At 47.8% G+C, this 25,789-nt stretch overlaps 1 protein-coding gene across 1 annotated transcript in view; it reads left to right on the top strand.

The window, feature by feature from the left end:
* The window catches only part of PKHD1 (PKHD1 ciliary IPT domain containing fibrocystin/polyductin), a 1,788,124-nt gene that overhangs the window by 1,403,789 nt on the left and 358,546 nt on the right, over positions 1-25,789 (top strand). The gene's annotated exons all lie outside the window — the stretch shown is intronic.

A 25,789-nucleotide genomic window follows, 5' to 3' on the forward strand; every position in this document is an offset into this window, starting at 1 on the left:
CATGGATAGGCGTGGCTCCCAAGGCCACCGCCGAGACCTGGTGTGTTGTGACGCCAGAGCTGAGAGGTGCTCTGGAGGGCGCATGTGGAGGCGTCCAGGGAAGCTCCTGCAGCACATATCGATGTAGTGCTCTCCTGGATGAGGCCTCCCTCGCTCCCCTCTCTCCCCCACGAACCCTACCGCTGCTGTGGCCTGTGGCACCTTTCTCCAGGCGTCCTTGACATGATGGGCATCTGGTCACCGCGAGGAGGAAGACACTGCAATACGCCTGGGGCGGGGCGCGGAGGCCGCGGCCAGAGGCTGCGGTTGGGTTCCGTTCCCAGGGTCTGGGGACCCGATTGAGTTATTCACGTGCGACTCCACAGGGGCCCATTGGTGCACTGGGGGCCCCGTTGGCACCACCGGGGGTATCTTCGCTGCACAGGTCGGTGAAGGGCCCCATGAGTGGGCCCCCCCACGATGATGCTCCAGGGCCCCACGGCTGCCAGCAGTGATTGGACCTAGCTGAGCAAACAGAGAATCCGACTCCCAGGGGACTGGTGGGACTGCACTCGGGGTGAGACACCGAGGTGTCGGCCCTTCCTGTGGCCTGACCGGTAGGTGGGGCCCAGGAGGGTCTGTGTGCCCTAATTTAAAATGTTGAGTATTGCTGCTGCTGGGGTCCTTTGGTGCATCCGGGGCCCCCCCCTGCCGTACTTGATATACCCTCATTGCACAGGTCGGTGCAGTGGCCCCCTAGGCGGGCCTCCCTCTGGCAGTGACTCTGTGGCCCTGCGACAGCTTGTGGCTTACCTGCCCTGTTTGTGTGTGGAGGAGAGCTGATACCCGGGGCATTGGAGAGTCTGTGCTAGGCACAGGGGTGAGGCGCTGGGGTACTCGCTGTCTCGAGGCCTGGCACACCCGGGTCTCTCAACAGGCCAAAAAATCTTGGGGTGATGTTTGACTCCGACCTGTCATTTGCTCCCCAGATTAATCGGGTTGTCGGAATGTGCTTCGGTATACTCAAGAGTCTAAGGAAGATCCTTGACCTACTTCCAGTTAGTGCCAGGCAGACTCTGGTGCATGCCTTGGTCACATCTAGACTCGATTACTCTAACCTCCTCTATCTGGGAATAACAGCTAGAAGCCTCAATCGTCTCCAGGTACTTCAAAATGCCACTGCCCGGCTGGTGCTGAGGCTTCCTAGGAGAACGGCCTCTAAAGTTGCTTTGAAGTCCCTACACTGGCTTCCGATCAGAGAAAGGATTACCTTCAAAGCACTTTGCTTGTGTCACCGCATTATCGGGGGCAGGACGCCCATTCCCCTACACAGCCTCATCACCCCCTACAGACCGGACACCGGACTGGTAGTCGTCCCCAAAATTCATAAAGCTCGAATGGGGGGCAGATCTTTCAGGCTTCTTGCAGCCAAGAGCTGGAATATGCTTCCGATGGAGCTGCGCCTCGAACCTTCAGAGGCCAAGTTCTGCAGAGCTCTAAAAACTCACCTCTTTCGCTTAGTACTGATGTAACCTCCCTGTTCTGGCCACTTCATACTTCTCACTCAGCGCGGGGACACGCCGGGGCGCGTAACCATGCGCTTTACAAAATTCCATACTAATTGAGGACCCCATCTGGTCTTGGGAGATCTGGGCCTGTCTGCTGCACCGGCCCCCCCATCTGGTGTCCATCATCTGGTGTCCTGGGGGGGCCGGTGGAGCCCTTTGGCGGACGGCTGGCGGCTGCTGGTGAGGCCCAGGGACTACATGGCATTGGCAGGGCCCGCGGGTCGGTTCGCTACACAGGTTGGTGTAGGACCCCTTGGAGGTGAGGTCCCCGCTCCCCCATCACACAAGTGGTACTCCAACACCCTGTTAAGAGGGCACTGGGAGGCACCAGATAGCTCCTGAAGTGACCCTGTGCCCAAGAACCCATAGGGTTTTGAGGTTTGCGGACACTGGATTCCGTCTCCGAGGGGGTTCCCAACTGTGACCTTCACTGTGCTCCTACCATGAGGAAAGGCATAGCCTCACACAAATAGACCACTACAGTACTCGTTCTGGTGGTGCCGCTCCCGGCCATCTGGGTCCCTGTACGGTGACAAGCCCGGGGCCCCACCTAATGTCATTTTGCATGCGATTCAAACATCTCAGGCGGCAGTAGAGGCCAGGGTTGGTGAGGTGAAGATGGATGTGGCGCTCCTCCATCAGGAACTCCCAAACGCTATTGCCAGGATCACAGAGATGGAGTCCCGGATTTCCACAGTTGAAGACGATGTCGCAACCCTTAAGTCTCAGATCTCCACACTCCTCACCCACATATCAGAGCTCCATGCACGTGCCAGGGATGCGGAAAACCGCTCAAGGCGGAATAATATACGCGTCATTAGGGTCCCCAAATACATTGAAGGGGCAGCCTCACAGCGTATGGCGGGCCTCAAAGAGACATGAATTAAGTCCTGGATGCCTGAGGGGCGCCTTTCCCCTTGGTTTGTGGTCGAGAGGTTTCACCTATCGGTGACTTCCCTTGGACGATTATCGTCCGAATCCTGAATTTTTGAGACTAGGATGCAGTACTTGGTAAGGTACGCACCCGACCAGACCTCCACTACAGCGACACTAAGTTCCTTGTATTTCTGGACTATATTAGAGAAGTACTGCAATGAAGGTGATCCTTTCTGGACGTTAAACAAAAACTGAGGAACATGGGCCTCCAATACCGTCTCTTATTTCTGGCCAGACATCAAGTCATTTTTCTTCGATACGCCTGAAGAGACATGGCAATGGCTTACAGAGGAGAGGCTGCTACAGGGCCACTCTTTGCCTTCTACCAACGTCCAGAGGTCGGCTGTTGACCCGGCCCCTCAACTTCTACCCCGACCCCCGGGACGGCGCAACCGCTAGCGGAGGGGACGTGGTGGGACCCGCTCAGCTTCAGCCCTGGGTTCCTCCTTAACACAGCCCCTAATCTCTGGGGCACCAGCCGAAGACCCTGCAGCAAGTGAGGAAGACTGTGCCCAAGCTGTTGAACCCTCTCCATCCTCGCCTCTAAATGACATTTCTTCTTCTCAGCCAGACTCGGACCTCTCCCTCAGCCCAATACTCTGTCCGTCTTCACGTATAGGGGCTGGTCCTTGAAGCGATCACCTGGCCCCTCCTAATCCCATACAACAGAGTTGGCCCCCTGCCTACCGCCTCCGGGTCAGAATGATCATCGGTGATCCAGCTGGAGTTGGCAAATCATGTCAACGAATAGGTTCACCCCATCTCCTTTTGAAGACTCAGTAATGTGGTGCTCACTGTTGTCTCCACTGTTTTGATTCGACTGGGCGACAGATGCTTCTATGGTAGAAGTGTGGGGTGGGGAGGGAGTTGTGTTTGGTTATTTTTCTATATGTTCTTGTTTATTGCTTACACTTCTTCCTTTTCTCTATGTATCTAACATTATCAACTGTGACCATGATTCAACAGCCATTTTCAGTTTAAGAGTCTTCCAGACACCCACCTCGCTGCCGTGTCTGCCCCCCTCACACCTCCGGGTTCCCCCCAGGTGCACTATTTTGCCTTGCTAGTACACTCAATGCTATCAAATGACCTTCTAGTTTATATAATGGAACGTTAACGGTCTGTTAGACTGGATTAAACATTCTGCGGTCTTTGCATTTTCACCGCCACCTCCCTGAAGTCCTTCCCCTACAGGGGACGCATCTCCGGGGTGAACGCTGTCCTTTCTTGGCCTGTAATGGTTATGATGGGGTTTTTCATGCGGGATATTGTCGGGGGGCAAGAGGAGTTGCCATCCTCCTGCTCCGTTCTATTCCTTTGGTGGTCTCGCAGGTCACCCATGACCCACAAGGGTGTTTTATAGCCTTGGAGGCCACTCTGGAGGGATGGGAGATTGTGCAGCTGGCTGTGTACATACCGCTGGCCGTCCTATCGCTTTGCCTTAAAGACCTCTCGACACTTCTCGCCCACCTCCCATAAGGACTCACAGTGTTGAGGGGAGATTTTAACGCAGTCCCTGGACCCGTCTTGCATAGCACCAGTCATGCCGCCTCCAGAGGCCCAGGGACTCAGCATCTCATGGACTGGACTTCCTCCTGGGGCCTATGCAACGCCTGGCGGTCCTGGCATCCTACACTCCGTCAGTTCACACACACCTCAGCCGCTCATCATATGCATTGACCTCGCTCTCTTACCTGCCCTGGACTGCCAAGCGCTGAGCCACATCGAAATATTAGCCAGAGGGAACTCTGATCATTCCCCACTACTCCTCCGTCTTGGGCACCCCTCCACAGCAATGTGGCCTATGTGGCTTATTAACGCATGGTACCTCCAAGATAAAACCTTTGTTCATGCATTGAGAAAAAGAACCTCAATCTTACTTTCCTAGCAACACAGGAACTGTATCCCGAGTGAGCACACTCTGGTCTGCCAGCAAAGCCACCCTATGCCAATGTGCTAAACACTTAGTTAGGACTCCGAAGCGTGAGTGCTCCTCCCTCATCACCCAGCTGGAGGCACAGGCCTTGCACCTGGAGAAACACCTCACATACGACCCCCAGGAAGAGGTCTCCTGCCAGTTACACCTCGTTCGGGAGGGAATGGATCACTTGTACCTGCAACCAGGGTCCAGATCGTTCTATCCGTCAGTACACAAAGTCGGAACTTAGAGAACCCTCATTCACGTAAGCAGGTAGCGGGCGGTTTATCTTGATTCTCCGCCTCTCTTTAAATACGTGTCAGCATTATCATTGGGTCTACCACCTGGAGGGAACCACTGGATTTCACAGTAGTGATCAGAAATTAATAGTGAAAGGTGCTCTAGTGAATAGTGATATTGAAAATGTATTTCTCATACTACCTTAGAAGTAACACTTTTATTCTATCTAGTTGCTTTCCGTATGTTATGGGAAATACTTTAGGCGTCTTCCAAAAATGTGCCTTCCCGCATTGTCCATACATCCTTGCCATTTAACATACTTGCTTACGTCTTTTAAGGATTTGCCATTTATTTTAGTCTGCTAAACTTTTTACCTGTACTTAAGAAAATAAGTACTCGCATTGTTGTTCGTCTCTTTCTCTTTCTTTTTAGGTACTGCAAACCTTTAGGTACTATTGACCTTTAATCTCAGAGTATTTACTCTGATTTCCTTCAGAATCGGACATTACCTTTTCTCACAACTACTTTTTAGGTCCTGAAGAAAGCCCATTGACCCGTCAGGGGCATCCTTAGGGCTGAAACATGTCGACCTTAGATCTGGACATAAACAGTGCAGCGGTTTCATAATTAGGCCTTTTTGCACGAATCTCACCTTTTTTAAGAGTCTTCCCATACAACAGATAGAATAAAAGTGTTACTTCTAAGGTAGTATGAGAAAGACATTTTTAATATCACTATTCACTAGAGCACCTTTCACTATTAATTTCTGATCACTACTGTGAAATCCAGTGGTTCCCGCCAGGTGGAGGAAGCATTCAGAAAGAGACCCAATGATAATGCTGACACGTATTTAAAGAAAGGTGGAGAATCAAGATAAACCACCCCGCGACCTGCTTACGTGAATGAGGGCTCTCTAAGTACCGACTTTGTGTATTGACGGATAGAACGATCTGGACCCTGGTTGCAGGTACATGACCTACCACATAGGGCCCTAGTACATAACAGGGCAGGGGGATTTAAACTAACTATCAGTCCCTAGTATATAATAGGGCATGCAGTTTAGAGTCCAGTAGCTCTTTCTGCACTTGCATGTGTGCACTGCTAAAGCCTGAGGTCAGTTTAAAAAGTGGCTCTGGGCTACAGGACTGCTTTTAAAAAGTAAATTGTGCCAAAACAACTTTTGTGTTTGGGGCACTTAGAAATGGTTAACCTACAGTGTTTGGGCATATTAGGTACCCGCAGGATCTCCCCTAGGTGTCTCAGGGATGGGGGTTCAAGTATCTATAAGGTGGACCCTTATAAAATGAGTTTTATATGCCCTGGGTAAAGTAAAATTGCCCATTTCACTCCCCACATTGTGATAAAGTGCTGCCCAAAATCGACGTTGGTGGTAGGAGCCCTGTGGAGGGAGGATCTGCAATATGTTTACATATTCAGAACCCTTAATGTCTCCCCTATGTGTTCCTGGGGTAGGGGTCCTGTAGATATATGTAGCATACTTATAAAATATGTTTTTCTAAGCCCTGGTGCTGGAAAGATGGCCCAAATCACTGTTCCCATTGCAAATCCAATGCCATAAGTTAACATTGGAAAAGGTTATTAGTTAATAACTGGAGGAGGAAAAGCAATAAAACTAGGATTAAAGGACTCAGTAGAATGGTAATGATACATCCATCAATATGGTATTGTTGAATTTATTGTAAATTGTACAGACCTGATTGGTCAGAGATAAGTGGGTGAGTCTGGCTGCTTTGAAGAGATGATAAATGATCCCTGGAGTTAGGAAGCCTCTCGGGAGGAGAGGTTGCTGGGCAAAGGAACGCCAGAGCAGGGAGACGGAGTTGTAAACCATGGACTCCAAGCGAAGGGGAGGACCCCTGTTCACCTTCAGCCAGATGCTAGGATTAAGGAAGGAATGAGCAGATGCAAAGGGGATAGACTATACAGATTAGCCATCCTAGGGGTGTGTTTAGCCAGCTCTTCTCTTCCTGCTGAAAATTCTGACATTTTGAATTTTGGAAGAATAGTGGTTTCTGGGTTAGCATTTTGCCACACTCTGCAGGAAGTGGTCAGACTTTTGGGTGGAACCCTGCAGCTCATTGGACAGGAGTGCCCTCCTGCTTGACCCAGAGAACACTGAATAAGTATCTGAGAGGGGCGGTGTCTTTCAGATCTGCTGCTTGAAACTTAAGAGAATCAGAAGGGTCTGCGCTGAAGAGTTTGATGTGTATTTCCAAAGGCCTTCACTCTGAAGATTGTGCCTTTTTGCACCATTTGAAACTACAGCCCTGTGGATTAAACCTACTTCAAAAGGACTAAAGAGTGGACTCCCTGCAAGCTAGAGGTTAACAAAGCTCACCTGGAACATCACCACAAAGAATCCCCAGCCTGGAGTACTATCAGTGGATCTGTAAGGGTTTTTTCCAAGTGGATTTTGGCAATTGAAGGCTCACACTTTCAAGGACCCTCTTGGAGATTCCAGAACCTTGGATTGTGTGTTGGATACTATGGGACCCACAAGATGAATTTCAGGAAGGAGTTCTAACTGGACCCAGCCTGCTGGAGGGGGCGGCACAAGACTGGGGAGAGATCCTCCAGAATAATTGCTAAAGCTGAATGTGTCCCTGTCAGAGGCAACACAATTACTAAAAGGGGCACTGTTGGTTTCTAAGCACTAGAAAGTGACAAATCTTTAAAAATTCATATCTCTGGTTCCTGACAGTGGATATTTTTTATTTTGGTGTAATTTAAAAGATAAACATATTTCCTATTTTTATAAATTGGTGTTGGATTTTTATTTTGTGTTGTGTCTTAATTATTTACTGAATTTGTGTTTTAAATGCTTTACATACCTGTCTATGAAGTTAAGCCTGCCTGCTCGCAGCCACGTTACCAAGGGTTGTGCATAGGAATCATTTTCTAAGACCTATTCTGAGCCCTATGCTGTGTTAGTGGCCTTATTGCCAGTGGCAGACCTACATTTGCCCCTATCAATAATCCACTTTCCAACACCTACACTCTCTAGAAGCTGCTAAACTTCTTTGGCGTGCATTAAGGCCAATCTATACGGCTGGGGTGATAAAAATGGAAAGCGGCTCTACTGGCTGGCCTCCCACCAGCAAGTAAATAGGATAGTCCCAGAGGACCCAGTTCGCGGTGGGTGATCATAGGGTATAGTGTAGGCTTAGGTGGCTGCCTGCTTCCAACAAGATTAAAAAGGCAGAGTTGCCTAAGTCCCTAACGGCCTTGGCTTGGGTAGCTGAGGAGACTCAAGGGGGGATGGAGGGTGAGCCCCCTCAACCTCACCCCAGAGGGGGTGAGGATGATGCCTCTTCCATTTTTTCTAGTGTTAGCCATATGATTCCAGCTGGTGGGAGGGGGGAAGGGTCCCTTACTCAGGAACCACCACTGTCCCTTGCAGAGAGACAGCTTAAGGCTCAATTAGCTTTGATAGCTTAGGAGCAGAGGAAACTGGAATTGGCTGAGAAGAGATGGGAGAGGAAGGAGGCATTTTGAAATGTCCAGGGGCGGTGGTCTTGATCACAAACTTCCCAAGGGTATAATACCCAAGTACACTGAGGGAGATAACATTGATAAGTGGCTAGCAGCTTTTGAGAGGGCCCTTAGAATGAGTAGGGTCCACTCTAAGTATTGGGGTGCACTCCTGTGGAAGTTGATTCAAGTAGCTGGGAGGGATAGGCTCATGACCCTGAAGGGAGAGGGTACAGAATCATACCAGCAGATGAAGGCATGCTTAGTTAAGAGATTTGGTCTGACTCCAGAGCAGTAAAGGGTGAAGTTTAGAGGCACCCAGAAATTGAGGTCAAAGTCTTGGGTACACTTTGTGGACGTTTCAGTGAAGGCACTGGAATGCTGGATTGTTGATACATATGAATGGATTGTATAATTTGTTTTTGAAAGAACATATTTTGACTCATTGTGCAGAAGAGAAGTTACACCAGTATCTAGTGGTCTCTAAGCTGACAGACCCCAGAGAGCTGGGAGAAACAGCTGATGAGTGGGTGAGAACCCGGGCTTCCATTCAGCACCCAGGGGGTGGCCAGATGAAAGGAGGACAGGCCCCCCCAGATCAAAGCCCAAGGGAAAGAAGGTCAAAACCAGAAGGAGTCCTCCAAAGACACACAAAAGCCTGCACAAGGAGGGGGGCCCTGAGCCAACCCAATATCAGGGAAAGAATGGTAGGTTATTTGATCCCTCAAAGGTAGGTAAGTGCTTTGACTGTAACCAGCCGGGGCACAAGCAGGGAGATGCTGTCTGCACCAAGAAGCTGCCCCCTAAGGGGCCATCCACAGGGCTTGCCACTGTAAGTGTAGGGGTGGGGAGTGGTGCCCCAGAGAGGGGTAGTCAGGTGATGGAAGCAACCTTAGCATCCCTGGGTGGAGTAAATATTGCAACCATTGTTGCCTTACCTCCAAACATGGACAAGTACAGGCAGAGGCCTAAAGTGAATGGGACTGAGGTTGAGGCTATCAGAGACACAGGGGCTAGTGTAACTATGGTCCTGGATGAGCTTGAGCCCTCAGGGAAGTTGCTACCTGATGAGTTTCACCAGGTGACTCATACAGACAGCACTACCAAACTCCATCCTATGGCTGTGGTGGACTTGGAATGGAGAGGTGTGACAGACCCTATGAAGGTAGCTGTGTCAAAGATGCTCCCAGTCCAGTGTTTAATGGGCAATGATCTTGAAGCCTCTGAGTGGTCAGAGGTGGAGAGAGGACTCCATATGAAAATATTGTAGCTCCCTGAATGGGTCTGTGCTGTGCCTAGGTCACAGACTAGCCAGAAGGGAGGGGCTGGACACTTGGACCCTGGAACAAAGGGCACAGCATCCAATGACAAGGGCACTGGGCCTGGTGAGCCAGCCCAGGGAACTCTAGAGGTGCTGGAAGACTCTAACCCTGATGGGGAAGATCTGGCCTCAGAGGAAGGGACTCCATCCCTGCCAGAGCTGTCAGATTTGGCAGAGCTGACAGGAGCAGGTGGACCCCCCAGAGAGGAGTTCAGCACAGGACAGGGAGACTGTCCCATCCTTGAGATCTTGAGGTGGATTGCTTCTAAGCAAGAGGAGGGGGATGCCAGTGGGTTTCACAAACTCTACTGGGAATATGGACTGCCTTATACTGAGGCCAGAAACCTCAAGGAGGGGGCCACCATGAGGTTGGTGGTGCCCCAGAAGTACAGAGAGTTCATCCTGACTTTGGGTCATGATATCCCCTTGGAAGGACATTTGGGACAGACAAAGACATGGTGGTGAACCATTTCTACTAGCCTCATATGTTTGAAAAGGTAAAGGAGTTTTTGCAGATTCTGTGTCACCTGTCAAGACAGTGGCAAGGCAGCGGGTAAGACAAAGACTCCCCTAATACCACTGCCTATGGTTAGGGTTCCTTTTGAAAGGGTGGGGATGAACATTGTTGGTCCCCTGGACCCACCTACTGCATCAAGGAATAGGTATATCTTAGTGGTAGTGGACCATGCAACTAGGTACCCTGAAGCCATCCCTCTTAGAACCATTGATACTCCTGCAGTGGTTATAGCACCAGAGTGGGTTTTCCGAAAGACGTGGCATCAGATAGGGGCACAAACGTCCTGACCAGCTATCTGACTGCTATGGAGATGAGTGTGGTGTCAACTACAAGTTCACCACCCCCTATCACCCATAAGCAAATGGTTTTGTTGAGAGATTCAACAAAACCCTGAAGGGCATGATAAATGGGTTGCCAGAGAAACTCAGGAGGAGATGGGATGTTCTCCTGCCATGGTTACTGTTTGCCTACAGGGAGGTGCCACAGAAAGGGGTTGGTTTCGGTCCCTTTGAGTTGTTGTTTGGACACCCTGTGAGAGGGCCATTGAGCCTGCTGAGAGAGTCTTTCGAGAAGCCTCCTAAAGAAGCAAAGGACAATGTGCTTGACTATGTGCTAGGCCTGAGATCCAGAATGGCAGAGTACATTTACAAGGCAAATAGGAAACTAGAGGCCAACCAGGAGCTCATGAAGCACTGGTATTATCAGAAAGGCTACTATGTCTGAGTATACTCCCGGACAACTGGTGTGGCTTTTGGAGCCTGTGGCTCCCAGAGCCCTCCATGACAAGTGGAGTGGGCCCTATCCAATGTTAGAAAAGAAGGGTGAGTTTACGTATTTGGTTGACCTTGGCATCACCAGGAACCCTCATAGGGTCCTGCATGTGAATAGATTGAAACCCCACCATGACAGGGCAGACATGACCATGTTACTGGTCACTGATGAGGGAGTGGAGGAGGAAACTGAGCCAGTGCCTGATCTCCTCTCCACTAATGTGCAAGATGGGTCAGTGGAGGGAGTGGTATTCTCTCCCAAGTTGACAGACCAGCAGCACAGACACTGTACGCAAGTGCTGGAGCAGTTTGCTGGTCTGTTCTCTTTGACCCAAGGCATCACTGAGTAGTGTGTGCACCACATTGACACTGTTGACAGCCTACCTGTCAAAAAAGACTGTGCAGGTTGTCTGACCATGTCAGAGCCAGCATTAAAGCTGAGGTTGCTGAGATGCCGGAATTGGGGGTAATTGAACCGTCTGAGAGTCCATGGGCCAGTCCAGTGGTGCTGGTACCTAAACCTAATCCTCAGTGGGGACCCAAGGAGTTAAGGTTCTGTGTGGACTACAGAAGATTGAATGCAGTCACCAAGAATGACTCTCACCATATACCTAGAGCTGATGAGCTCATTGACAGGTTAGGGGCTGCTAAGTACCTGAACACTTTTGATTTGAATTCAGGTTACTGGCAGATTGCCCTCACTGGTGGAGCAAAGGAGAGGTCAGCATTCTCCACACCAGAGGGACATTATCAGTTCAAGGTGATGCCCTTTGGCCTAAAGAATGCACCTGCCACCTCCCTAAGGTTGGTGAACAGGGTCTTGTCTGGATTGGAACAGTTCAGTGCCGCTTACCTGGATTATATAGCTGTATATAGTTTTACCTGGGGGGATCAATTAAGCCACCTAAGGAAAGTGCTTCAGGCAATGCAGCAGGCAGGCCTGACTAGTAAGGCAAGTAAGTGCCAAGTAGGGCTGAGTTCTGTGGTGTACCTGGGCCACCTGATAGCCTTTGAACTGCTGCTTGAAACTTAAGAAATTCAGAAGGGTCTGCACTGAAGAGTTTGATGTGTATCTCCAAAGGCCTTCACTCTGAATTTTGACCCTTTTGCACCATTTGAAACTACAGCCCTGTGGATCAAACCTGCTTCAAAAGTACTAAAGAGTGGACTCCCTGCAAGCTACACGTTAACAGAGCTCACCTGGACCATCACCACCAAGAATCTCCAGCCTGGAGTACAACCAGTGGATTTGTAAGGGTTTTATCCAAGTTGATTGCGGCAATTGAAGTCTCACACTTTCAAGGACCCTCTTGGAGATTCCAGAACCTTGGATTGTGTGTTGGATACTTTGGGAGCCGCAAGAAAAACTTCAGGAAGGCGTTCTAACTGGACCCAGCCTGCTGGAGAGGGCTGCACAAGACGGAAGAGAGATCCCCAGAACAGTTGCGAAAGGTGAATGTGGCCCTTTCAGAGGCAACGAAATGACTAAAAGGGGCACTGTTGGTTTCTAAGCACTAGAAAGTGACTAATCTTTAAACTTTCATATCTCTGGTTCCCTACAGTGGATTCTTTTCGTTTTGGTATCATTTAAAAGATAGAAATATTTCCTATTTTTATAAATTGGTTTAGGATTTTTATTTTGTGTTGTGTCTTAATTATTTACTGAATTGGTGTTTTTAAATGCTTTACATACCTGTCTTTGAAGTTAAGCCTGCCTGCTTGCAGCCACGTTACCAACAGTTGAGCATGGGAATAATTATCTAAGACCTATTCTGAGCCCTATACTGTGTTAGTGGCCTTATTGCCAGTGGCAGACCTACATTTGCCCCTATCAATAATCCACTTTCCAACACCTACACTCTCAAGAAGCTGCTAAACTTCTTTGGCGTGCAACGACGGCCAATCTATACGGCTGGGGTGATAAAAATGGAAAGCTGCTCTACTGGCTGGCCTCCCACCAGCAAGTAAAAAGGATAGTCCCCAAGGTCATGGACGAGACAGGCTGTATGCAATAATCCCTACCAAAAATCGCTCAGACTTTTGCCCATTACTATGAGAAAGCACACTCTGTACTGACAGGCAGGGATCCAACAGCACATAGGACGCAGCTGCCCTCCCAGCCCTCTCCCAGGAGTACTCCCAACTGCTGGATGAACCCCTTGCAGTGGAGAAGATTGGAGAAGCGCTCTCAGGCCTGACCCCTGGGAAATGCCCAGATGGGTTCCCCTTCGAATAGTTTGTGGCATTCCATGACCTACTGCTCCCCCAGGTTTTAGCAGTGCTCACTACCCTCCCATCTTGCTGCTTAGCTGTGAAATCAATGTTTTTGCCAAGGTATTGACCAATAGATTAAAACGAGTAATGCTGACAGTGGTGCATCCGGACCATGGGCTTTATGCCGCAGAGAAGCATACGGCACTGCATTAGACGTCAAGTGGCCCAAGCTCACCGTCACTCCTTACCACAAGACCTAGCCTTGCTTCTCATTGATTTTGAAAAGGTGTTCAATACTGTGGACTGAGGTTACCTCCAAAAGGTGCTGACCTCTGCTGGCTTCAGCCCGCATTTCCGGAACATGATCGGTGTCCTACACTCCCACCCCTTAGCCCATGTGCGCGTGAACTGAGTTCTATCAGACTCCTTCCCCATAAACTGAGGCACAAGGCAGGGTTGCCCCCATCTCCTCTCCTTTTTGCTCTAGCAATGAAACCCCTAGCACAACTTATCCGCGGAGACTCACGATGCAGGGGGTGGTGATGGGACTTCAGCCATGAAGATCCCATCCCCCTAAACGTAGATGATGTACTCCTCTTCTTGGCTGACTCAGCAAGGAGTGGCCCTCGATGCCTCCAGTTTCTTGAGGGTTTTGAGAAGGCCTCAGACCTTAAGATGAACCCCTCCAAATCTGTGCTGGTCCACCTGGCAGCCTCGAGGGACTGCTTTCACTGGCAGTCATTCATTCCCATCGCAGACTAAGCTTTAAGTACCTGGGTGTGTGGGTGTCGTTGCACCCAGAACTCACCTGGGCCCTCAACCTGCAGCCGCTGCTCAAAAAGGTGAAGGCAGACCTCACGAAATGGCAAAACCTCCATATAGCATTGTACAAGATGATGGTACTGTCCGCATCCTCTAAATTTTCCAGAACCTATCTCTTCAGCTCCCTACGTCATGGTTTCGGGAGCTGTAGGGAGATGCGCGGACCTGTTTCTGGCGGGGGTCGTAGCCCTGGTTGGCACTTGCCCACTTTCAACGAGGCCCTTATGGTGGCCTCTGCATGTCCAATCTTAACCCAGCTTACAAATTGGAACTTTTCCTGTTAGGTTTCTCTAATCTGCAGGCATTGCTGTACGGCTCCCCAGTCCCCTCCCAAATGACTTTGGTTACATGGGTGGTGTTTTTAGCCTGGCGAGCGGCACTGCGTCATGTGCAACAGGACGGTAAACTCACACAACAAACTCCCCTATGGCATGACCCCTGGCTGAAGGAGGTGGTGATGCTCAGCGGCTTTAAAGCATGGGATGCCATCGGGATTTCGCAATTGGGAGACGTGTGGTCAGGGACACACATATGTTCCTTCTCAAACCTTCAGGATTTCTATGCCCTCTCCCATACCGAATTCTATAGGTATCTTCAAATCAGACATGCCCTTCATAACCCTGTTCAAAACACTGAGCCCCTCCCGGAATTTAATCCCCTAGAAGCCAAACTCCTATTGGGCAGCCTAGGTGAGGGGGAGTTTCCCAAATCTATCAAACCCTCATAATAAACGCTGCTGGCTCACTTAACCACCTCAGTACCCAATAGGAAGTTTTGGAGGGTTCATTAGAGGAGGAGGATTTTGGTGATGCCCTTATGGCCCCCGTGAGCTCACCATCTCCTCCAAACTGCGACTAATAAAAACGTATTAACTTTATGCAGCCTATCTCCCGCCACGTGCCCACACAGGGCAGGCCTTTGCTCCAACTCCACTTGCCCACAGTGCGCAGCTACTTCAGCAGACTTCTTTTATATGGTATGGTCCTGTGCTGAAATACAACTATACTGGACCGCAGTGACTGAAGACCTTGCTGAGGTGTTGGGGCGGGCAGTACCCCTCTCCCCTCTTCTGATCCTTCTTGGGGTAATTGAGGGTACAGGTGGGACTAGGGCTGAAAAGACCCTTCTAGGTACGGCCCTCCTTGTTGCAAAGCGTGATGTTGCAGCGAAATGGCTAAGTCCCACCTCCCCTACCCTTTCACAGTGGTGTTGTGGGGTGGATTGGTGTGCCCAGCGGGAACAAGTGGTGTTTGAGACGAGGGGCTGCCCCCGAAAGCATGATCGAGTGTTGGGGAAGTGGCTGAATTTATGACCCAATGTATTCAAGTTTCCAGATCTGTAAGACCAATCACCATTTGTACGTTTATGCACTGGTTTTTCATGGTCGCAATATGAACCAGTTATACAATGTACTATATCTGTGCCACGTTCACTGCTGGCCGTTAAAACTTAATAAAAGTGTTTATAAAAAAAAATCTTTTTGTGTCTTTCAGTAACTTTATTAAACATTTTATGCTTGAGGTATACATTAGGGAAACCATTAAACCATGACAGTATGAGGTATAAATAATTTGTCTTCACAGTTTCGTTTTTTTTTTGTGTCACTACATTCTCCTCTTCCAGCCAATACATATTTTTTCTTGCATTATAAAAGAAATGTGTAATGTTCCTATTAATGTTATTTCCCTATTTAAAATATAGATGGTTTAGCAAAATGGGTTCCGCCTATTTAGTACACCTGGATTGTTTGTTTTTTAGATAACCCAGTTTTGAACTTTTTACTGTGGGTCAGTCTCACTACATGTGTCTCAACCACCGTAATCATATGGCCAATGGACTGTGCTTGTTTAATGCCAATGTATGCCATTTAGGCAGAAGCGATGTAGCTTCGATAAGGGGCACTTGGCTGGTTGCACATAAACACATGTGCACACGTGTGTGCGGGGTGCACGTGTGAGACCACTGTCATGCACAGCCTGGTAACTGCGCACCCGTAACCTGGCGCAGGGGGACTCTGAAGAGTTAGATATTGACCTGGCCTTATAATATTAGTGGGCACGTATAGGTAAAGTCAGTGTGATTTACTGTTATCCCTGCAGTGACACTTTATTATACATAAAGGAGGAGGAAATCTGTCTAAGAATGCAATTTAGCTTTTCTAAAAAGCCTCATGAGGTGTGAAACTGGGGTGGAAAAGGTGCACCCAGTTCATATTCACAGGTCCCAAAACCATAAATGTAATCGGGGTCAACCAGAAAATGTCATATTTCCCTGGCTCAGGTCAGGATCAGAACCCAGGCCTTTTGTCACCCTACTCTCTTTGAGGTTTTAGTGAGATGTCAGCGAGGGGCAGAGTTGAGAGTGAGACCCCAAGAATAGATGTGACCAGTGATTCCTTGAAGACATCATCTTCAACTGTCTTGGCATGCTGTGCATGAGGATTAAGACAGGGGTGGAGAGGTGATGTGGTACCCTAGGATTTGCCAGGGATCCTTGGATTCTGGAACCTTCCACCCCCTTTTTAAAAACTCTTGCACAAGGGAGTGGAATGGCTGTTGGTGCTGTTTGTGCTTGTTGCTGCTGGACTCTGGAACTGCAACAGCCATGGACAATTGGAAGGGGGAACCCCCTGCTGCTCAAAAGGACTATGTTGATCCGAGGACCTGTGGGCTCACCAAGGGCCACTGAGGCAGGCCCCCTTACACCCTCAGAGGACCAGTTAGGGGATTTATGTTAAAACATACAACCGATCCTTCTCCGGAATTGCTCCCAGAATCTGGAACACACTCCCTTCCGAGATCAGATGCAACCCTTCCAAATCCTTATTCAAGAAAGAAGTAAAAATTCTATAAACCAACAAAATTCACCACCCACTGAGGACTTACTTGCTTCTTGATGACTTCACCCACACCTTCTCCTGACTCTTGCATTGTTCTCTCTCCTATGTCTCTCCATCATTTACACAACGTTCCTCTACCCCTTGGACTATTTGAAGCCTGGAAATTTGTTAGACTATGTCTTCTTATCTCTCTTCTACCCACCTGTGCATGCAGATACTGTTCTCCATTCAATATGTCATGTTATGTATTTGATATCAGGCTAAACTATATTGTGATTATCATTTGTCTGCTTTTGCTTGTCCTGTAAAGCGCTCTGTCACCCGTAAGGGTCTTGTTCGTGCTATGTAAAAATAAATAAACAAACACCAGGAGGAAAGCTGGTGCAGGGAGCCAGCTGAACCAGCTCCCTACCAAATACAATACCTTAGAAGAGAGATGGTGTGCTGGTAGTGCTCCAGGTGGCTAGAGCTCACCACCAGGAGTAAAACAAGCCCAGGATCGCCTAAATCAGAAGAACAAGGCCCGAGTTATGGCCTTTTAAAGGGCAGTGTCCTTTGACGCCTAGCAAGGATTGAAGTGCTTGGGTCTCTGCCACATCTCCTTTCCTTTACCCCTGATGAAGGCCAGGGCCTGGGGGGTCTTACTTTATTAATTCGGGGTAAAGGGCATGTGTGGAGCCCCTCTCCGTGGAAGGATTGCCCTCGGGGGTCCCATTCTCCTCGGACAGGCACATGTTATATTCATTGTAAAACAATGTATTGATATAATAATGTTGACAGTGATTACAAGGTTGATATGCTTTATTGAAATCAATAATAGCATGTACACATTGTTATTATTGATTATTGCATTTTACAAAATGATGCTGTTTGTAACATTTGGTTTTTTGCCTCTTTTATCTAAAGTGATACATGACTCTTTAGCGGTCCAATGCGATTTCATAATGTAATCTAAGGTCTTTCTATCAGCCTTACGTACATATTTGTAAATTAATGTATATTATTCAGTAGTGTGGATGTAAAGAATAAACAATGACTGGACAATTGTTTATTGTGTGTTTTAGTGCGTGTATTATTGCATGCCAGCGAATGGGGATTAATAGCCCACACCACCTCTCCTGAGTAGGCCTTGGGCTACTCTGCTCCTCTACCTTGAGAAAGTCAAGCGCAACAATGGGGTGCTTGGTTCCCAGTAAGGGAAAAGTGTGAACCTATTACTTCCGCAGGCCTCACATCCTTCACAACTAATGACCCAATTTCCTACAGGTGGTATATAAAATGGACATTTATTTGTGTTAATAAATTGTGCTGTATAATTTTGTGCTTAACAGTATTTTAACTTGAGCAGTGTCAGTTATTGTGAGGTTGTCAGGATTTAGTTAGTATAACATTGCTACATGCGAGGATTCGGTGTCAAAAGTCATACAGTGTCACTTTCTGTGATGTTATTGGTTCAAAGGATGGCTCTTTGATATCACTTCCCGCTCTCCTGGCATTTTGGTGAATTGATGCCCATGCATTTACCCCAAAACCCTAATACCCATTAACCCTATTACCACTTCTAAACAATCCCCCAGAGGCACACACGCTCTCATCCATCTAGGGTGCCGATTAGGATCCTGGAAAACATTTCCCCGTACGACTCTTATCCGGTCTTTTTACCGTACGAATCGTACAAGTGCCGTACAAACTGCCAAGTACGATTCGCATGGGAAAAAGTCCATACGAATCGCATTGGGAATAATTCCCCACACGTCCTCGGGTCGGAAAATGTGTCCGACACGTCCCCAGACGATTTACCATACAAATGTGAAAAGTGAAGTCCGACTGCGCAAGTACGATCCATCCCGTGCGTCCGATGTCCCAACCGTATGGAAAATGCACCGTACGGACCGAACTCCAATAGTAACCATGGAGACATGTGCCCGCATACGCGCCGAACACCCCCCCCAGCCCCCGTGAGTACGAGTCGAACCCCCACCCGTGTATGTACACCCGTGTACGTATGAGTCGAACCCCCACCCGTGTACGTACAAGTCGAACCCCCCGTGTATGCACACCCGTGTACGTAAGAGTCGTACCTCCACCCGTGTATGTACGGTGCGTACCCCCAGCACGTAGGGGTACGCACCGTACATACACGGGTGGGGGTTTGACTCGTACACGGGTGGGGGTTCGACTCGTACGTACATGGGTGTACATACACGGGTGGGGGTTCGACTAGTACGTACACGGGTGTACATACACGGGAGTTCGACTCGTACGTACATGGGTGTACATACACGGGTGGGTGTTCGACTCGTACGTACACGGGTGTACATACATGGGGGTTCGACTCGTACGTACACGGGTGTACATACACGGGTGGGGGTTCAACTCGTACGTACACGGGTGGGGGTTTGACTCGTACGTACACAGGTGTACATACACGGGTGGGGGTTTGACTCGTACGTACACAGGTGTACATACACGGGTGGGGGTTCGACTCTTACGTACACGGGTGTACATACACGGGGGTTCGGCGCGTACTCACGGGGGCTGGGGGGGGTACGGCGCATACCGGGCCCCCTAATCTGGTCGTTTCGTGGCGTAATTCGCTGTTCCGGCACTTTTTGGGTGCCGTAAAAATATTGCCGTCCGGACTGCTGTCGGTTCGATTCGTACTTCCTGGGTCGTGAAACGCTGCCTGAAAGCGTCCCGACGTCACGTCAGAGCATTCCCGGATCACATTCGTATGTATATTTTCGTCGGTCGGTGTTTTGTACGACTCGTACGGAAATGGTGTTTCCGTGCGAATCGTACTTCCACGTTTGTAATGTTTTTGTCCCGGGTACGAGTCGGACGGAGAAAACGCTCCGACCGACGGTTCGTACCCGGTTTTTCCAGGATCCTAATCGGCACCTAGATCTGCATACTCTCAAACAGAGAAACAAGGATGCCCCACCTTCTGACTTACCTTGTAGGCTGAATGCCCTATGCCCCTACCACCCAAGCTAGGGTACTGCCCTCAACCAATCATGCACGGTTATGAGCCTGGAGTAACACAAGCCTCCGGCCTGACATGTTGTTTCCAGATCAGAAAGCTCTGGTTCATTATGTCATTCTTGTCGTTCTCTCATAAAATTATGGTTGCCAATGCTTTTGTGCAATTCAGATTGGATTACAGCAATTCTATATTTCTAGGTCTTCCTGAGAAAGCCATTGGTTGCTTGGAAAAAGATACAAAATGCCCTTGTCAGAAACATTTTTAATTTGACTAAATCTAAGTCCGTCTTCAGCCATCATTGCCAATTACATTGGTTCAGAAGAACATTGTATTTAAAACCTCCTGCATTATGTTCAAAATATACCAAGGCCTGGACCAAAGAAATCAAGAACTACACTCCTGCAAGACCATTATGATCTTGCACCAAAGCCAATTTTGTGGGATCCCCAAACCAGATACTCCAGATGGAGTAGGAGAGCCTTCAGGGTCCTAGGCTCCTTCCTCTGGTGGAACAAGAGTCTCCTTGGGATATGCACTGTCCCCTTGTTACTGAAATTTAGGAAAGTTATCAAACCTGTCTTTTCTGTGACTAGTTACCCCATTGCTACCTTTTGACCTAGGTTGCTGTAGTTGTGAGCACCAAGACACCCCACTGGAGTTATAGATGTGCTGCCAATAAATAACCATTAGATAAACACAAAAGTCAGCCTATGGTGTTCAGACAGGTAGAACATTTCCTCTCTATAATGCGTGAAGCACTACATTCCGGTTGCTTATTTGTTTAGGTGTTGCTCTTGTCAGCTCAGAGGAAAACTAGCTGGAAGTAGAACTGGCTTGCTCCAAACCCATTGAGTTATAATCAATCTTTCCTATATGCATTCAAACCCATAAACTACACTTGTCTTCATAATGAATCTTAGGGGGAGGTGGGAATCAAAGCAAGGTGAAGCTTAGATGTACCACCCTCTAATGTACTCAAGCACTCTCTTGCACACACCATGCATTCAGGAGAAACCAGGGGTCTGTCATGAAATATTACATAGATTTACTATGGAGAGTCAGCATAAAGTCTACCCACGGGCCTCCAGATAAATAGGCCTAAACCCTACAACTATAATCATGTGTTTCAGCCACCCATGTCCAAAGTGTAGCATTCTCACTCAACAAAGTACAGTATTCTGTCAGTGAACAACATAATACAATCATGTAAATCCCTTGTCAGGGGACTTGTGAGACAAGTCTGCTACATAACAACATAGCGCGTCTTCCATGATGATAAACTACGGTGCAGGTTGTCCCTTGTATACAGCAGGTGGCACCTTCCTCCCTACATAACCCATAACAACACATCTTCACCAAGCTATCAACTCTATCAGAAACTAAACATCTGTCCACTGACTATGTTTAGTGCTCATGTATGGTGTGCTATAATGGCCAAACTGGTACATTACAGATGCCACATTTGGACACATCATTGAACTTTGCCTTAGATATAATCATTCCTCAGGCAGACAGGGCCGGAACGTGGCCTGGTACTGGGGAATTGATCACATGGCGTGATGGATACGTGTTTCTAAGCACCACCTTCACAATTAAACCTTTGAGATATATAATGCTTTATATTTACATTCAATGTATTAGCAATCTTACTGCTCTGGGACAACCAGTATGCTGTATGCAAAACTGTTCAACATCATGCCAGCAGAGGACTTCACGAGTGAGAAAGAGAAAACAGGGGTGTGGATCTGTTGAGGATCAGTGGGCCCTGTTACTGTTTTCCAAAGAAGTGAAAATCGCAACCTCCAAGGCCAGTAAGTGGCAATCAAATTACTTGCATACTGTCCTATTAAATATTTTTTGCATTCAGCAGAGTCAAACGCAAAATGGAAAAGAAACCCACCTGTGACCCTAAGAAAAAGGATCCATTGCCTCTTTTTTCCCCTCTTTTTTGTGGAATTGAGGCAGATATCCCTAAGTGGTGGCATCCTCGAAGATACTTATCCATTCAAAGTCAGCCTTGAGAAAAAACACTTGGGGATAAAGCTGGAAGTGACCCAATGATGGGTACCGTATAAGATGCTCGTCTGACCTGCAAGCCAATTTCCCTCCTCAGAAAATCCACTGCTGCTAGGGAGGAAAGAGGGGATTTCTCCCAAAGGCAGCTATTAACCAAGCATTAAGGTAAGCTCTTCTCATGAAAATTGCCAGCCATAGGTGCAAGTGCTTCTGAAGGTTTGAGCAGTATGGGCAATCAGAAGCTCTAAGAGCTGAAAGGCGAGGGAGCTCATCCAACAGCTACAAATATCCTCCTTGTCCTGCCTCAGTGGAATAAGCAAGTGTCTTGACGATCTATAGTCAAAGTATAATCCCTTGCCTGGATCAGAGGACTGATTGACTGTAGAGTGGGTATCTGAAAGGCTAGTATTGCCACAGTTTTTCAAACATGTTGAGAATTAGTAAAGTCAGAAAAGCTCCTGACGGTTTCATTACCAGAAACCTAATGGAATGTAGTCTCAAGCAATTTCTCTACAGAAACAGAACAATCACTTAAATTCCATTTATTTGCCTTAATAATCAACTGCGGTGGGATAGAAACCTGGTTCAGCTATAGGCATAGCAAACACAAGGAGATGATGGACGGAGCGCTGAAACTTTTCAGACACTCACCCCCAGTCACAGATCAAAAAGTACCTTGCAGAATGAAATTCGGGTGGGCAACATCGGCTAAAAAATCCTTTGTATATGATTAATGACCTGGCTGACCAAATTCCAGGGCTGGTTTGATGCCCTGCAGGAACTCTGAGAGGTGGGGGACCTGGACATATTTGTCCTTTAACTCGAGCTGTGGAGTTTCCGATATCATTAGGCCTGACTCTTCCAATGCAACTTTCATTGTCTTATAAAGAAGTTCAGTGCAGTCTTTCCTGTCTGCCACTACAGTACTATTAATGAGATCCTTCTGCTCCTCTCTGACCACATGATCAGAGGCAATTTACATGGGTACCCCACCTCTGAGATTGATGTGTGGCTAATGTGCAACCTGCTGTATCATGCCTTTCTCAAAGCTTCATTCAATACCAGTTCTTCAGTTTTAAGCCTGTGGAAGTTTAAAACAGCTAGATATGCTTATTTCATAGGCTGTTACCAAGGAAACTGCCAATACAAGGAGGAATTTGCATTGCAAGAATCTTCCATTTAGGGTCAGGCACAACAAACACTGGCAACTGGCAGGTTGCTGATGCCATTTCCATTACCTACTGAAAGTTCAAGACTTGGGGCCAGATGTACATAGACTCACGTTTGCGGTTCCCTAATTGCAAATTTTTGCAATATGCTTTTAGGAAATCGCAAACAGCTATGTACAACAGTGTGTTTTACACTGCTTGCGATTCCTGGTGGGCCGCAAATTGACCTACCTCATTAATACTACTGAGGTAAGTCCCAATTTGCGACCCATTGGGAATCACTAAAAACAGAGGGATGGTAGCCTGCTGGGTACAGCTGACCACCATCTCTGTGTTTGCGTTTAAATAAAGCAGCATTTTTTGTTTTTCAAATGCAGCCTTAAAGGAAAACAGGATGCGTTTCAAAAACAAAATGTCTGTGGGACCACTGCCTGCTCTTAAAAAACGTTTTCGCACACATTGACAAAGGAGACTCCTTCCCGTTTGCGAATGGGTTACCACCTACTTGAAGTAGGTGACAAAATGCTGATGTTTTGCGACCGCATTTCAGTCGCAAAACATTCACACATACCGCCGTCGGTATTAGGGAGGGCCACCCTAAACACACACCTTCCTAATACTGATTGGCAAACTAATTCTGTGAATAGGTTACAGAATTGCAAAATAGCGTTTCTGTTAGACTTGACATCCTTGGCGCGGTTTACCATGAATTTTTGCCTCTACCTCCTATATTTGTTTGTGGTATGCTGGATTTCGTTTTTGCTGGCTTAGATGACTTGGGTACTTTGCCACTGCTGATCACTGTCAAAGTGCAAGTGTTCCCTGTGTAAATTGTTATTATGATTGGTTATCCATGATTGGCATATTTGATTTACTAGTAAGTCCCTAGTACAGTGCACTGGGGGTGACCAAGGCCTGTAAATCAAATGCTAATAGTGGGCCTGAAGCACTGATTGTTCCACCCACATGAGTATTCCTATAAATGTGTTTCAGACCAGCCACTGAAAGGTATGCATGCTCAGTTTTAAACTGCCATGTTGTCCCGCCAAGTGCACCGACTTGCCAGGCCACAAACTTCCCTTTTCTTACATGTAAGGCGCCCCTCAGGCAGGCCCAAGGTACCCCCATGGGCAGGGTGCAGTGTATGTAAAAGGTAGGACATGTGCTGGTGTGTTTTACATATCCTAATAGTGAAATACTACCTATTTCATTTTTCACTATTGAAGGGCATCTGTCCCATAGGCTAACATGGGAGTTTGCTTTGTAACATCTTAAAAGTATAACTTCCCATTGGGACATGATGAAGAAGCAATGGTTAGGCTCTCTGAACTCAGAATTTAATAACACATCTTTTTAGGAAGATGGTTTTTAAATTGTGTGTTTGAAAATGCCCCTTTTAGAAAGTAGGCATTTTCTTGATTAACCATTCTGTGTGCCTCTGCTGTTTGTGTATTGACTGTTTGGTTTTTGGAGTGACAGAGGCTGGGGATTTGCATCCACTGTGGACGATCCTAAAGGGCGGTTGAGTTGTGTCCTGCCTTTACTGAGTGACTCATAGCTGGACTTAATAGACCTTGGCTCCATTTTAAGTGGTGGGAGGAGTTTCACTCGCAACTGAATAGGCTGTGTCTCCTTTGCACAATGCTGTCTCCACTTCCTGGAGTTATGTTGCACCAGAAAGGACAGAACTGGTTTTTACAGGGCTCATAGACCCTTGCCACAAAGAGAACAAAGAAAATGGGGTATAAGTATTGGACCTTAAATCCCAGAGAATTAGATCACTTCTGGCCTCAAGAGGAACTTCTGCCAAGGAGAAGAGCTGGAGAGCTGTAAGGAGGAGTATTGCCCCTTTGGTATGTGGGTGCTGTTCTGGGTTGGCCTGCAGTTGCTGCTACTACCAAGGAGAGGACAAAGACTGGAACTTCACTGTGAACCTGCTTGAAGAAGAATCTTCAAGGGCTTCTGTATGCTTGCCTCCTGTTCTGATAACTCAGGGCCACAAAGACTTCACCTGCAGCCCCCTGACCAGCACCTTGACTCCTCTGTGAACTCCTGCATTCAAAAGGGCACCAATTCCAGTTCCTGGGCCCTGAGAACTGTGTGGTTGGTGCTGCAAAGCAAGAAAAAGCAACTCCGACGTTGCCAGTGACGCCGCGACCTGCACCGAGGTCAGCGACACCGTGCGTGAAGTGCACGATGCACCGCCCCGCCTGCTTCTGATGCCCTTCGCCAGTTATTGGCCTTCCCGACACCATTATCTCAATACATGAATGTTGGATTTTTGTTGTTTTGGTCTTGTTTTGTTTAGTTAAAGATACTTTCTTTTTCTAAACTGGTGTGGTGTTCATTTGTGGTGTTTTCACTGTGTTACTGTGCGTTTGGTTACAAATACTTGACACATTGCCTTTGGGATAAGCCTGTCTGCTCGTGCCAAGCTACCAAGGGGGTGAGTAGGGGTTATTTAAAGTATGTAATCCCCTTACTCCGACTAGAGGGAAGGGTCCCTTCTTGGACACCGGTGCATACCTCTGCCAATTAAGGACCCCCATTTCTAACAATTTGTACATAGAAAATTGTTTTTTTCTGCGAATCAGGCCGTTTATGTACTCAAAAAAGCTACGTACATCTGGCCCTCAGTCCTTCATCGGGCCACTTAATTCTGATCGCACCAGTTACTGCCCCCTCTGGAATCATGGGATCTGCACTATATCTGCAGATTTGTTTATTTTCAAATAGAGATTTCGGCAGCTGAAAGCACTTGAAATCTCTCTGTGAAAATCCTGGGAACATGAGAAAGTAATGAGGAATCAGACCCAGAATCAATGATTTCCCAGGTAACTCCTAATTTCTAAAGGGACCATAAGGATCCAACTTGTAATGACCCGGATTTCCTCTACCCCTAGAGTTCCCAGTACTGGCAGTTTGAGAGTGGGGAATGTCCAGGCCACTTTGAAGGAGGGCCTTAAACTCAGCCATCCTACTAAAACAGTAGCCAGTGGTAT

The sequence above is a fragment of the Triturus cristatus genome, chromosome 6 (assembly GCF_964204655.1).
Source record: "Triturus cristatus chromosome 6, aTriCri1.1, whole genome shotgun sequence".
Lineage (NCBI taxonomy): Eukaryota > Metazoa > Chordata > Amphibia > Caudata > Salamandridae > Triturus > Triturus cristatus.